We start from the raw sequence: 12,752 nt of genomic DNA on the forward strand, positions 1-12,752 counted from the left end.
ATTTTTTAATAAGAATTTATGGAAACGTGAAACATTGACAAGTAATTAATAAACTATCACCTTTTAGATATATTGATATAGTTTGATATTTTTGAATTCTAGGTTTTCATCATCACCTTCCTTTTTGTTCTATTGCTATTGAGGAGTGTTGAACATGGCCTTGAGCATTGGACATGCCACATATACACAACAACGGAACAAAAATATCAACATCATGATTAATGAATTCAAGACATTGTTGATTACAGCTATTAGCCTGCAGGTATAGAATTTGAAACATGTATTGTGTACTCTATCAATGAAACCAAGGACGGAAACTTCATCTGTAATAACACAAAACTTGGTATAATCATTCTATTCCTATCTAAAGGTTGCTTTGTTGCATTATTTGGTAGTAAATTATTAGAAATCATCATTGCAACCTACCAAAAACAGTTCTTTAGTGAAAAATTTTGTGAAAGTTTTTTTTCAGATAGATAGTAGCAAAATTATATGCATAATTCTCTTGCTCTAATCTCCATTTCAACCATGCATAATCCACAATTTTTAATTTTTGCATGTGTTTTCTTTTTTTTTTTTTTTTGGCTTTATTTCATTTATTAATTTTTCCGGATTATTTCAGAAAGTAAGCAAGGTATTGTGTAAATGATCTTATTTTAATGGTAATGTTCCTGTTATTATGAGCCATAACTGCCCTTTTTGTCAGAAACAAGAGTCTAAAAAAAACAAGTTATTACAGAAAGACAAGCCATTCCCATACATATTTCATGACGTTTGACAATCGTCACCGAGAGAATTATTATATACAATTAATAGGCTGACAGTAGAAACAGCATCAGGAGAGATATGTTGTATAGAATTATGGGGCAAAACAGACTCTGATGATGCCGGTAGAATAATTACGTTGGCTATACAAAAGACATTCAGGAGGATGGTAGCCATGTTTTGCAGAATCGTGGACATAGCTTCTGTGGCATGTTATCTGCTTTTTAATGGGCAATATTGATAACCTATAACCAAACACCAGGTATTGTCAACGGTATTGACGACATCTCGGTGACACTCCCGTTAGCCCGGGTACAGTATAACAAGGTCTGCCAACAGCTAACGAGAGAAAAGAGGGGCGGAAAACTCACTGTTAGATACCCACAATTAGCCTAACAATCCCATTGGACTTTCTCTACCTTTGTTCAGGTGTAAATAAAACCCTTCTGTTGTATCACACGACAGTGAGAACCTTGGAACAATAGCTCTGTTCAACAACTGGGCAAACATTGCACAACCAGAGATCCATACTGCCCAACAATGTATCCAACCAAAAGCTTGTAACACTGTCCAGCACACAACAGTTTTTATACGGTCAGGGGCAACTGAAACGCCTGCCATTGTCACAATCAAATCCTCCTGCCCCAAGCCAAAGGAAACAGGAAAACACTGCTATCCAATGGTCGTCCTGGACATTCAGAGTGCTTGCGTCAAACGGAAGCAGCAGTAGAGCATATACTTCTCCACTATAATAGTGATGTTTACATAGAGGAAAAAATTCCCATTTCAACCATCTAAACTTGTTTGGTTTCAATAAAACACTAAAAGCTTATGTATGTACCTATCTATTAAAGGTCAAATCAATCACCACTAATTCTAGACAACAAATTGTCCACCATTCTCATTGTTTATACAGAAAACTCTACCCACATCATATTGCCAATTTATGGTTGTCCAATATATATTTCTATTTTTGCCAAGTACTTATAGACCTACAATGATAGTGAATATGGTTAGAGCCACTGGCAGTCATTGATGGCCAGAACTGCACAGATGAATTTATCAAGCAGGATCCAAATAAGGACATACTCCAGCGAAATAAATACTGGTTTCAGTCAATATTTCTGATCAGCCTCAAAATTGGAGAGGCACAACTATGGATCAAAAGAAACCTACATATAAAATTTCTTCAGAATCTATGCAGTTTTCCTGGGAAATTTCATCTGTCAATATCCAAGATGGCTAGCAATTGGTTATTTTGAGTTTCGAATCAACCTGAAAATTGAACATGCACAATGAAGTGGCATGGGGAACCTGCATATAAGTTTGAGAAAGCTGTGATGATAGGACTATAGATAAAGGATAACTGGCCACCAGATGATGACTGACTAAAGATTTACCAAATGAAACTTAAAATCTTCCATGAAATCTTTATACATTGTGACATATGAATCTATATTTTTTTGTGTAACAGAGTCGATAGTCCCCAATAAACTGGAACAGATTTTCATATCCTTTGCATTCATTAGGGCCTTTTTTAAAACAACTCGTAAGTCATTTCCTGAGCTACATAGTATGGAAAGCTACCTAAGCCTTCTCCACTGGGGAGCAGAGTGTCAGATAATCACTGACCTGGCTCTAATCCATGCTTTATAGTTTTTTAACGACCAATGCACGGTAGTGTCGTTTATCAGATCATGACAATAGAGTGGTAAGATAAATGCCTCATAAGCTACCTAATATGTTGGTTCAAAGGATGAAAATATTAATATACAGTTTGAATGCAAGCATTTTATTCAAACATTAATACAGTACATCATTTTAATGTTCAAGCAAAGATTCGCATCATCAAGAAATCATTTTTGTGTGATTGGCAGAGTTACCAGTGATTTGTTAAAACATAATTTCCATAAAATAAATCGACATTTACGTTGTAGAAACAAAAGATACTGATACTGTAACATGTTTTATCATGTTTGTGAGTTTTTTTTTTAGAAACCCCAGATCAGAGGGCTGCTAAACTACATCATGGCGCCACTAGGGGGTTGTGATGCCACACCCTTAACAAGTTTATGCTACATGGCACCGTCATTTTCCTCACGTTCAGGTGTACAACAGGACATGACAAACACCAAGTACCTGACCTACTAATTACATTTTGTCTAAATCAAACGAGTTAGCACCTGTATTGAACCTACCTTACCTGGTTCAGGTGTGAAAGTATTGATCCGATTGTATCTGTCACAACACTGTATATGCCGTTCTGCAGGAAGACCGGAAGCTAGAACAGAAAACGAACAATACATATATTCAGAAAGTTATAAAATATTCACATAGTATTGCATTAATGATAACCAAATATTGAACATGTATCAGTCTTACAATGGCGACAACTATATTTTGTGTTAATGCTTCTGGCTGGTCTTCCTTCATAGAGCTTACTTTGATGGACGATATATGACAGAGCTCAACATATAGTTTTTATATACATGTATTTGTTAATTTAGGATAAAGCATGTTTTAATTTTCTAAGGAGGTAACCTCTTTCAAGATGTAAATCAATATACACATCAGATGAGAAAACACTTTGAAATAGAACTAACAGCATACAACTTACCACATGTGGAGCACTAATTACAACAGGAATGATTAGTACTTTTAACTAATTACAACCACACAGATCTAGATTAGTACTTTTAACTAATTACAACCACACAGATCTAGATTAGTACTTTAAACTAATTACAACCACACAGATCTAGATTAGTACTTTAAACTAATTACAACCACACAGATCTATTCTTATAACTACTGTAATTACATCCACTAAGATCTGTTCTTATAACTAATTACAACCACACAGATCTGTACTTATAACTAATTACAACCACACAGATCTGTTCTTATAACTAATTACAACCAGACAGATCTGTTCTTATAACTAATTACAACCACACAGATCTGTACTTATAACTAATTACAACCAGACAGATCTGTTCTTATAACTAATTACAACCACACAGATATATTCTTATAACTAATTACAACCACACAGATCTGTTCTTATAACTAATTACAACCACACAGATCTGTTCTTATAACTAATTACAACCACACAGATCTGTTCTTATAACTAATTACATCCACTAAGATCTGTACTTATAACTAATTACAACCACACAGATCTGTACTTATAACTAATTACAACCAGACAGATCTGTTCTTATAACTAATTACAACCACACAGATCTGTTCTTATAACTAATTACAACCACACAGATCTGTTCTTATAACTAATTACATCCACTAAGATCTGTACTTATAACTAATTACAACCACACAGATCTGTACTTATAACTAATTACAACCAGACAGATCTGTTCTTATAACTAATTACAACCACACAGATCTGTTCTTATAACTAATTACATCCACTAAGATCTGTACTTATAACTAATTACAACCAAACAGATCTGTACTTATAACTAATTACAACCACACAGATCTGTACTTATAACTAATTACAACCACACAGATCTGTACTTATAACTAATTACAACCACACAGATCTATTCTTATAACTAATTACAACCACACAGATCTGTTCTTATAACTAATTACAACCACACAGATCTAGATCTTTTCTTTTAACTAATTACCTCCACACAGAGATATTCTTATAACTAATTACAACCACACAGATCTGCTTTTATTAAACGCCAATCTCTTAAGATGTTATGCTTTACTTTTCTAATTTTCTCTGATGTTTTTCTTGTGGTCTGATCATTCTTTTGAAATTTGAGGAAATAACCTCGAGAAATAAAATTTACTTTTAATTACAATAAGCATACATACATAGTATATATATAATTAGAATAAGATATAAAAAAAAGGAGGGCACTCTTGATAATTGTGCACGAGATTAGAGATCTCATGATTTGTATATTTCTATGTAAAAGATTGAAATTTTACTTTAAACAACTCAATCAACAAGATCATTCCAGTCTCTTGTTTCTGTTTAAACTTGCTACCTTCATTGAAGTATATATAGGACATCACTATCCCTATACCATGTTTCTGTTTAAACTTGCTACCTTCATTGAAGTATATATAGGACATCACCATCCCTATACCATGTTTTATTTCTCCTTTCAACATGTACCAGCATATCCATTGACCAGAAATCAATTCTCATTTAAATATGGTTTTTTTTCACAATCAAGGAACAACATCATACCTTTACCATTTTTGCATAAGAAAGGCTATTTTTTATGCTACAGTATGTTTTCATCGATGAATACTTCTGTCCCTGAAGACATTTAATCTTTACAATACTGTGATGATGTGTGCAGGAGTATATTCAAAGGGCAGCGAGTTTAAGGATCAGAGAGAAGCTTGTCTGATCAGGACCAAGAACAAATCAATTGACCATCTAGCTGAGATATTGATCCTTGCTTCCTTAAGGCAAACAAACTTTAACAATACATCCATATGCCATAAAGACTCACACTCACCACCTAGTTATCATATTGAGAATGTGCATCTTTAAGACCAGTGACCATTCTGTTATTAAAATCACAATAACAAAAGATTCAACTCTCTTAAAGGCACACATTCTCAATTGATTCATTTCATGAGTGTTTTATTTATATATGTAGAGATTGACATAATTTTGGTAAAATAGTTTAATTGAAAATTATATCTTTATCGCTACAATATGCATCTACATTGAATCCTTATCTACTGGTAATAGCAAGAGAAACTCTCAGCCATATATCAGCTTCCAACGTGGTATTACAAACACGTAAAGTGACATTATAACCTGCAGATTTTTTTCAAAAACACACCAGATACATGTACATAGTTCTGGGTAAAACTGGTAGACTTAACGGTTAATTTCTAATTTTATTTTTACTTCATTTTATGTTATCAATTTACTTTATCTACAAAACATTTTAACGATTACGTTGCCTTAAAATAGTGTTTTCTCGTCCTTACCCAACCTCCTTTAAACAAGAGTAGTACTACCTGGCCTACCTGGTAAATGTATACACATATATATATAGCTCTTTGTGCCAGTGCTGCCTAGCCTTCATTGAACCCCAAACTCTCATGAATTATGCAAGAAACTTCACACAGGTATGGTACCACCTTAACACAAGGAGCCCAAGACAAAAGCTGCTTCCATTCCCATACCTTTTGTCCCAACATGGAATGTAAATTTACACAAATTGATCTGCAGTCATTTTATCGGAAATATTATTGACTATAGATTAAGCATTCATCATGAAGAATAACACTATACCAGTGCTACATTGATTCCTCAGATACATTGTTCTCCGCACAAATATCTACCGGTACAACCAGCATGGCCTCTACCAAACCTTGTCGGCAGTTCTGGTGGGATTCTGAGTGCAATTCATTCCAAAAGCCTCTTCAACCTCTAAAATCTACATAATTATAAAGCACAAGTTCTCGGCCCCTTTGTGCCATCGTCAGGCATTAACGAATGCAAACAATAGTTCTCAACAACCTGTTTTTAGCAGCTTGTTCCTAGATTTATCATTTCACGACGCCAACCAATAAACATTTTAATTTTCTTTGTCGTTTTATTTTACCTGTTATGCTAGCGCTGATTGTATTAATTATGCATCAAATCATCATCCAAGAAATTTGATGCAATCTTTGCGCTTTTCAAGATTTGACACAACCCTGCCACAGGTCAAAACAAATTGATTTCAATATGTATGTGCATACTGTAGGGTTTTATAATATCTAAAAGATATATGGTATGCAGGAAAGCTTATATTTAACATTAATTCCTGTTTTCTTATTTTGAGGAAAATAGGCAAATATATACAGTAGTCATTTCAAATATGAATGCACATACGATGTTATCATGATGCCAATTTTTCTGTCACCAGATCACATTAACACAGTGTTCATTAACTTCTGATGCTAGGTTTTCATGCTATTTCTTGGTTGTTAAAATAATTAACTGAAACATTAAAAAGACTGCCAACAAATATTTTAGTACCTGCATTTTGTTTTGGACCGTTGTTGTCAAAATCAATTGAAACTATCATGAGATTCAAGACTGATTACCAAGAGATCCCCCCCCCCCCCCCCCCCCCCCAATCCCTTGTCACCAATTAAGTCACTTGTCAGAGCTGATCCCTTGTCACCAATCTAGTGACTCACCAGAGCTAATCCCTTGTCACCAATTAAGTGACTTGTCAGAGCTGATCCCTTGTCACCAATCTAGTGACTCACCAGAGCTACTCCCTTGTCACCAATCTAGTTACTTACCAGAGCTGATCCCTGTCACCAATCTAGTGACTTACCAGAGCTAATCCCTTGTCACCAATCTAGTGACTTACCAGAGCTGATCCCTTGTCACCAATCTAGTGACTTACCAGAGCTGATCCCAGTCACCAATCTAGTGACTTACCAGAGCTGATTCCTGTCACCAATCTAGTGACTCATCAGAGCTGATCCCTTGTCACCAATCTAGTGACTTACCAGAGCCGATTCCTTGTCACCAATCTAGTGACTTACCAGAGCTGATCCCTTGTCACTAATCTAGTGACTTACCAGAGCTGATCCCTGTCACCAATCTCGTGACTCATCAGAGCTGATTCCTTGTCACCAATCTAGTGACTTACCAGAGCTGATCCCTTGTCACCAATCTAGTGACTTACCAGAGCTGATCCCTTGTCACCAATCTAGTGACTCATCAGAGATGATCCCTTGTCACCAATCTAGTGACTAACCAGAGCTAATCCCTTGTCACCAATCTAGTGACTTACCAGAGCTGATCCCTTGTCACCAATCTAGTGACAAACCAGAGCTGATCCCTTGTCACCAATCGAGTGACTTATCAGAGCTAATCACTTGTCACCAATCTAGTGACTCATCAGAGCTGATCCCTTGTCACCAATCTAGTGACTTACCAGAACTGATCCTTTGTCACCAATCTAGTGACTTACCAGAGCTGATCCCTGTCACCAATCTAGTGACTTACCTTAACTGATCCCTTGTCACCAATCTAGTGACTTACCAGAGCTAATCCCTTGTCACCAATCTAGTGACTTACCAGAACTGATCCTTTGTCACCAATCTAGTGACTTACCAGAACTGATCCCTTGTCACCAATCTAGTGACTCATCAGAGCTAATCCCTTGTCACCAATCTAGTGACTTACCAGAGCTGATCCCTTGTCACCAATCTAGTGACTTACCAGAGCCCTCCCACGGGGATTTTCCTACAATATTAAAACTGGGTCTATTGAATTGGAAATTTCTACACAACAAAATGTGACATTGGGAAAAACAAAAAATAGTGAAATTCATACCAATTTCAGTTTTTCTTTGATGAATATTGCCTTTACATTATTTTTGATTTCATTTTATCTGTAACTGATTATTATTTTTCGAAAGTATCTTAGTAAAGGTCTACCTATATTCAGACTGACCTACAAGATTTGACCCATTATCACCCGATCACTGCTACCTGGGCTGATCTATCCAGACCTGGTCAGACCCCTGGGCATCACCCTTGATGTCCCTCTTTGTAATCAATTATTTACAATACTTGTAAATACATCATGATCAGGTGCGACTGAGGCAGATGTCCAGTACAGGTATATCCTGTTTAATAATATAAATACAATTACACCTGGTACGCCTGAATCACAATGCAACATGTCACTGGCTCTTGCCTAAATATAGCCAGGTATGTCATTATATCAAAATCATATTCTCGTCATACAGTTCCTATAAACAATCCAAATTAATTCTGTTTTTCCTGTCAATACATTTTTTTTTTGTATTTGGAGTCCCAATTTTCAGTAGGCCCCATTCCCAATTATACATGTTGTTTATTTTCACAATTAACTCATCAAAATTGTATGTATTAATGTGATATGTCATTAATTGTAGGCGCCTCCTCAACACCTGCTCCAATGTATGACGTGTACAATATTAATTTTCACTTCTGTATTACGCATATCCATAAATCTTATCTTTGCAGACTACAATCTGGTATGACTGAATTGGTATGCATACTACATTAGTAGATTTTAAAGTTTACTTCATGAACTTTCGTAATTTCACAAATAGGGATCCCTTAGATCCTGTCAAGACTTTTTCATATAAATGGGCATGTTGTATTCAAAATTTCTACCACTCAGCCCACCAGAAGATTTGTGGTCTAGTGGTGTCAAAACCCAACTTAATGGTATTATTAATATATTGTTTATATTTCCCTTACTGAGACAGTAGACAGTGAAAGGCTGAGAGTTTGCACCAAAAACTGACAATCAACATCCTTTAAATATGTTTTCCCCCTCTAATTATGTTGTTTACTTGTTTTTCAGACAAACATTTTAATCCATATTCAAAAAGGGACAAATAATATTCTGGTGATTTTCTTCCTTTACTCAAAGTATGCTCAATTACCTTAGTCTGACCATCCCCATGTTTGTAATACTTCATTTACATCCAATGTTAATTAACGATGGACAAAGTACCGATCTCCATCAGACTCTGCAGTCGTAAGCTCCATTATTATATCATTATGACTAGATCTACCTGTAATCCTCGACCAGGGTCCCTGATTATTGCGAGAGTATCCGATTGCTTTGGTGTAATTACATACTGGAAATGAAGAACCAGGTATGGCCAGGTATTGTTCCTGCCCGGTAACACACTATTTAATCCTACCGACATGTAACACCTCCCTCATTCCATTTCTACTGTCTACTTTTCTGAACACACCTGCAACCATGATTCCTCTAGTTTCCATGGCGATCAGATGTTTCAGTGCGATTCAGACCTGCTTTCTGTCCATGTTATTACCACAACAATTAACTTGTACTTTTAGTTTCACGATTTCAAGCCAACATGGCGTCATGAACTACGTAGTTGTGTTTTGGTTTAGTGAGTTTTAAGTCTTTTCAATATTAGTAAATAAATTAATTGGCCCTGATAAATTCACATGCAGTCTGAACAAGACATCATTAATACTATATGTTTTATATGGTTTCGGAAAACACACATCTCAATTTCAGGAACTTTGTGAATATCTGACAAAAAAACCCATACATCTCGGTTTCAGTAGCTTTGTGAATGTCCGACAAAAAACATACATCTTGGTTTCAGGAACTTTGTGAATAATTCTGACAAAAAACATAAATCTCCTGAAAACTAGTAGAACATGACACATATGGCGTAAATGCGTGGCAGGTTGGTTTTTGGAAAAATCCTCAAAGTGAAGATTTTCTAATATGGTAGAAAATATTGTGTTTATTAGGGTTCAACCTTTTCCCCTTTTTATCATTATTTTTTTCTTATTTTAGATATTTCAAAAAAGTTTTCATTTCAAAATGTTGGTATCTTCCGTAATTTTGATACCTATTTTCATTATTTAATGGACTTATTTTATGCCTTAGTAATAATATTCAGTTCCTGTATAGACTTGAAATATTTATTTGATACAAAACACTTTCTCAATTTAAGGAATCCTTTTGTCAGTCTTGTTAATGTATTTTTGACTCCGCTGTATCCGACTCTCAAGATGCTCATTACCTTTGTGCCTTTATACAATCTATTTATAAAAACTACGATAGCTGGACTTAATTAAAATCATCTTTATCATAACACAGTACCTTACATCACTAAGTCTGTTGAGACAAAGACAGTCTAGGATTTTCTGAACTTTTAATACATTTTATTCAGTATAGAAATGAGAATACCTAATATGGTTTGCTGGACTACAGAATACCTAATTATATTTTTCTTTTCCCATCGTTAGAACTATTAGCGAGAATAATGTGGACATCCTTCAGGATAGACGATCTGTCATTATTTCTGAGATCACAAACAATTATTGCCATTTCTTTCCAATAAAAGACACACGATACTACATAGTGATTGGAATCACGAGGCAGATATGCTGGGTAGCTAGGGAGTCACCATAACGAGCAATGTATCATCAATATTTGTAGACAAATAATGATTCTGACACAACAGGCATACACTAATATACCGCAACTAATAACCGACATCTGCCATATATTTCAAGCTTGAGTTTTCTATTCTAACTTATTCTAAATTTGCCTCCAATTCACAGCAGTAATTATATTACATCTGGATGTCAACAGCATCCTGTTGTATTAAATCACAAGGTTATTTTTTAATCTTTATAAAGGAGAAACAGAAGAATTCAGGATAACAGAGGTTGAAGAATTAATGGCTTTCAAAGTACACAATATTGTATCTCAACAAACCCATGCATAGCAGTGATGTGATATAAAATAAGTCAAGTTAAATGAATGATAATTCTCCTGGTTTTAATTCATAGGCTTTATTTATGACATTCACATGAAAAATGTTTGTCCAATTTTCAGAAATACAGCTCTCGAGGAGAATTTAAAAAGAATAACCTTACTTTGCTTTCTTTTCACTGTCAGATGAAGAGGGAGCGAATGTTTTCTACCGACTCCTTAATATCATTCCAATAATAATAGGCTACAGGTTTTTTAACATACAAAATTCACATTGTTGCCTAATATTCAAGATAAAAGAAAGATCCATACGTTCTTCCACTACACATTATTTGAATTATAATAATCAGAGACAATTTTTAGTGGGGAAATACAGATCCTATGCATTAAATGTCGAATAATTTCCAATTGATACAAAACACAGCATATATGTTTACTGAATCAATCTCTACATTATCTAAATGTGGAAATGAGCACGTACAAGGAACTTGAGGCCAAAAAACATCATCCAAAACCAAATCTGTTTTTAATACATGTACACTTCATCGACCATTGGCGTATGATATTGTTTCCAAGATCATACTACATATCAATTTTAATGTTAAATTGTAAAGTGAACATTTCATCCCGTCTATTGAACCATTTTACAGTGAACAGAGAAAGGCCTGCACTATCGCTGATGAGTCACCAATGATCAGTTGCCTACAACTGGTCACCAGGTGAGCTGTTTCTACCTGTTAGCCATATCTAAAATGTATACCACTCAGTGTAAACGATGCACGGCATTGTCATAATTGCTTCCAATTTCCAGTTCAATATTACATGCTGGATCAGGGCTGCTACCAGTACATACATGAAATATCAGAGGACCATTTCATAAATAAATGCGAAGGAAATCAGAATGATAGAACTCGAATAATTGATGCTCCGTTTCAGTTGATATTGATGTACTAATGACTATTGTGATTGTGTTTATCAATACCGAGCAAGCTTCAGGATGTTATAGCTGTGTCTATATGTACTCACCCATTAACATTACACAAGGGACCACTCACAGACTCCACTCATTAGGGCTTGGTCCTACTTACAATATGAGCCACATTTGATGAAATTGAAGTTTTCATCTGTAGAATTATTATTTAGAATGTGCTTTTCAGATATATACATCTTGTTCATGCTCATCATTTCTTTTGCCCCCCTCCCCACTCAAATTGTCAATGAAACATATTAAAACAATACAATGCAATACCCTCCCAAACAAAATTGTCTAATATTTTCCCAACAATATGACATTTGGTACATGTGAACTTTTCTGATCTTTTCTCTCATATCTTGTTGGATATTTTGCCATGTAAGAGAGTTAAGTAAGAAAAATCTATCTTACATAGCATTTCATGTGAACGGAATAATCTGCTTTCAAAGAGGACAACTCTTGAAATGTCTTCTGTTTGTGTTCACATCTGTCAGCCGTCATCACCTGTGTCAGGCTTAAAAACTTGGGACTTAACTATCAAAAAATCTATGTATTAATTAGATACAGTACATTTACATACTAGCAACAAACTGATAGGGTTACACAGTAAAATGAATTTACATTTCATCTGACAAAAAAAATATCACTCCGGTTACTGTACACCTATTATGACAGTACATTAGACTTGCCTACCTTGCAGGCTTGTTATTTGTCATTAAAATAGCATGC

General features: G+C 35.0%; 1 protein-coding gene across 8 annotated transcripts in view; it reads right to left on the reverse strand.

Moving 5' to 3' along the window:
• Positions 1–12,752, reverse strand: part of LOC117335024 (heterogeneous nuclear ribonucleoprotein K-like) — a 49,926-nt gene that overhangs the window by 27,589 nt on the left and 9,585 nt on the right. For 7 of the 8 annotated variants that reach the window (XR_004534272.1, XR_004534271.1, XM_033894923.1 and 4 more), the window contains exon 2: positions 2,969–3,046. The gene's annotated coding sequence lies outside the window, so the exon portion shown is untranslated. Of the gene's footprint in view, positions 1–2,963; positions 3,047–12,752 lie in introns of all 8 variants that reach the window. The other variant, XM_033894918.1, reaches the window with a different exon arrangement.

This window comes from Pecten maximus, chromosome 9 (assembly GCF_902652985.1).
Source record: "Pecten maximus chromosome 9, xPecMax1.1, whole genome shotgun sequence".
In the NCBI taxonomy this organism is placed as follows: domain Eukaryota; kingdom Metazoa; phylum Mollusca; class Bivalvia; order Pectinida; family Pectinidae; genus Pecten; species Pecten maximus.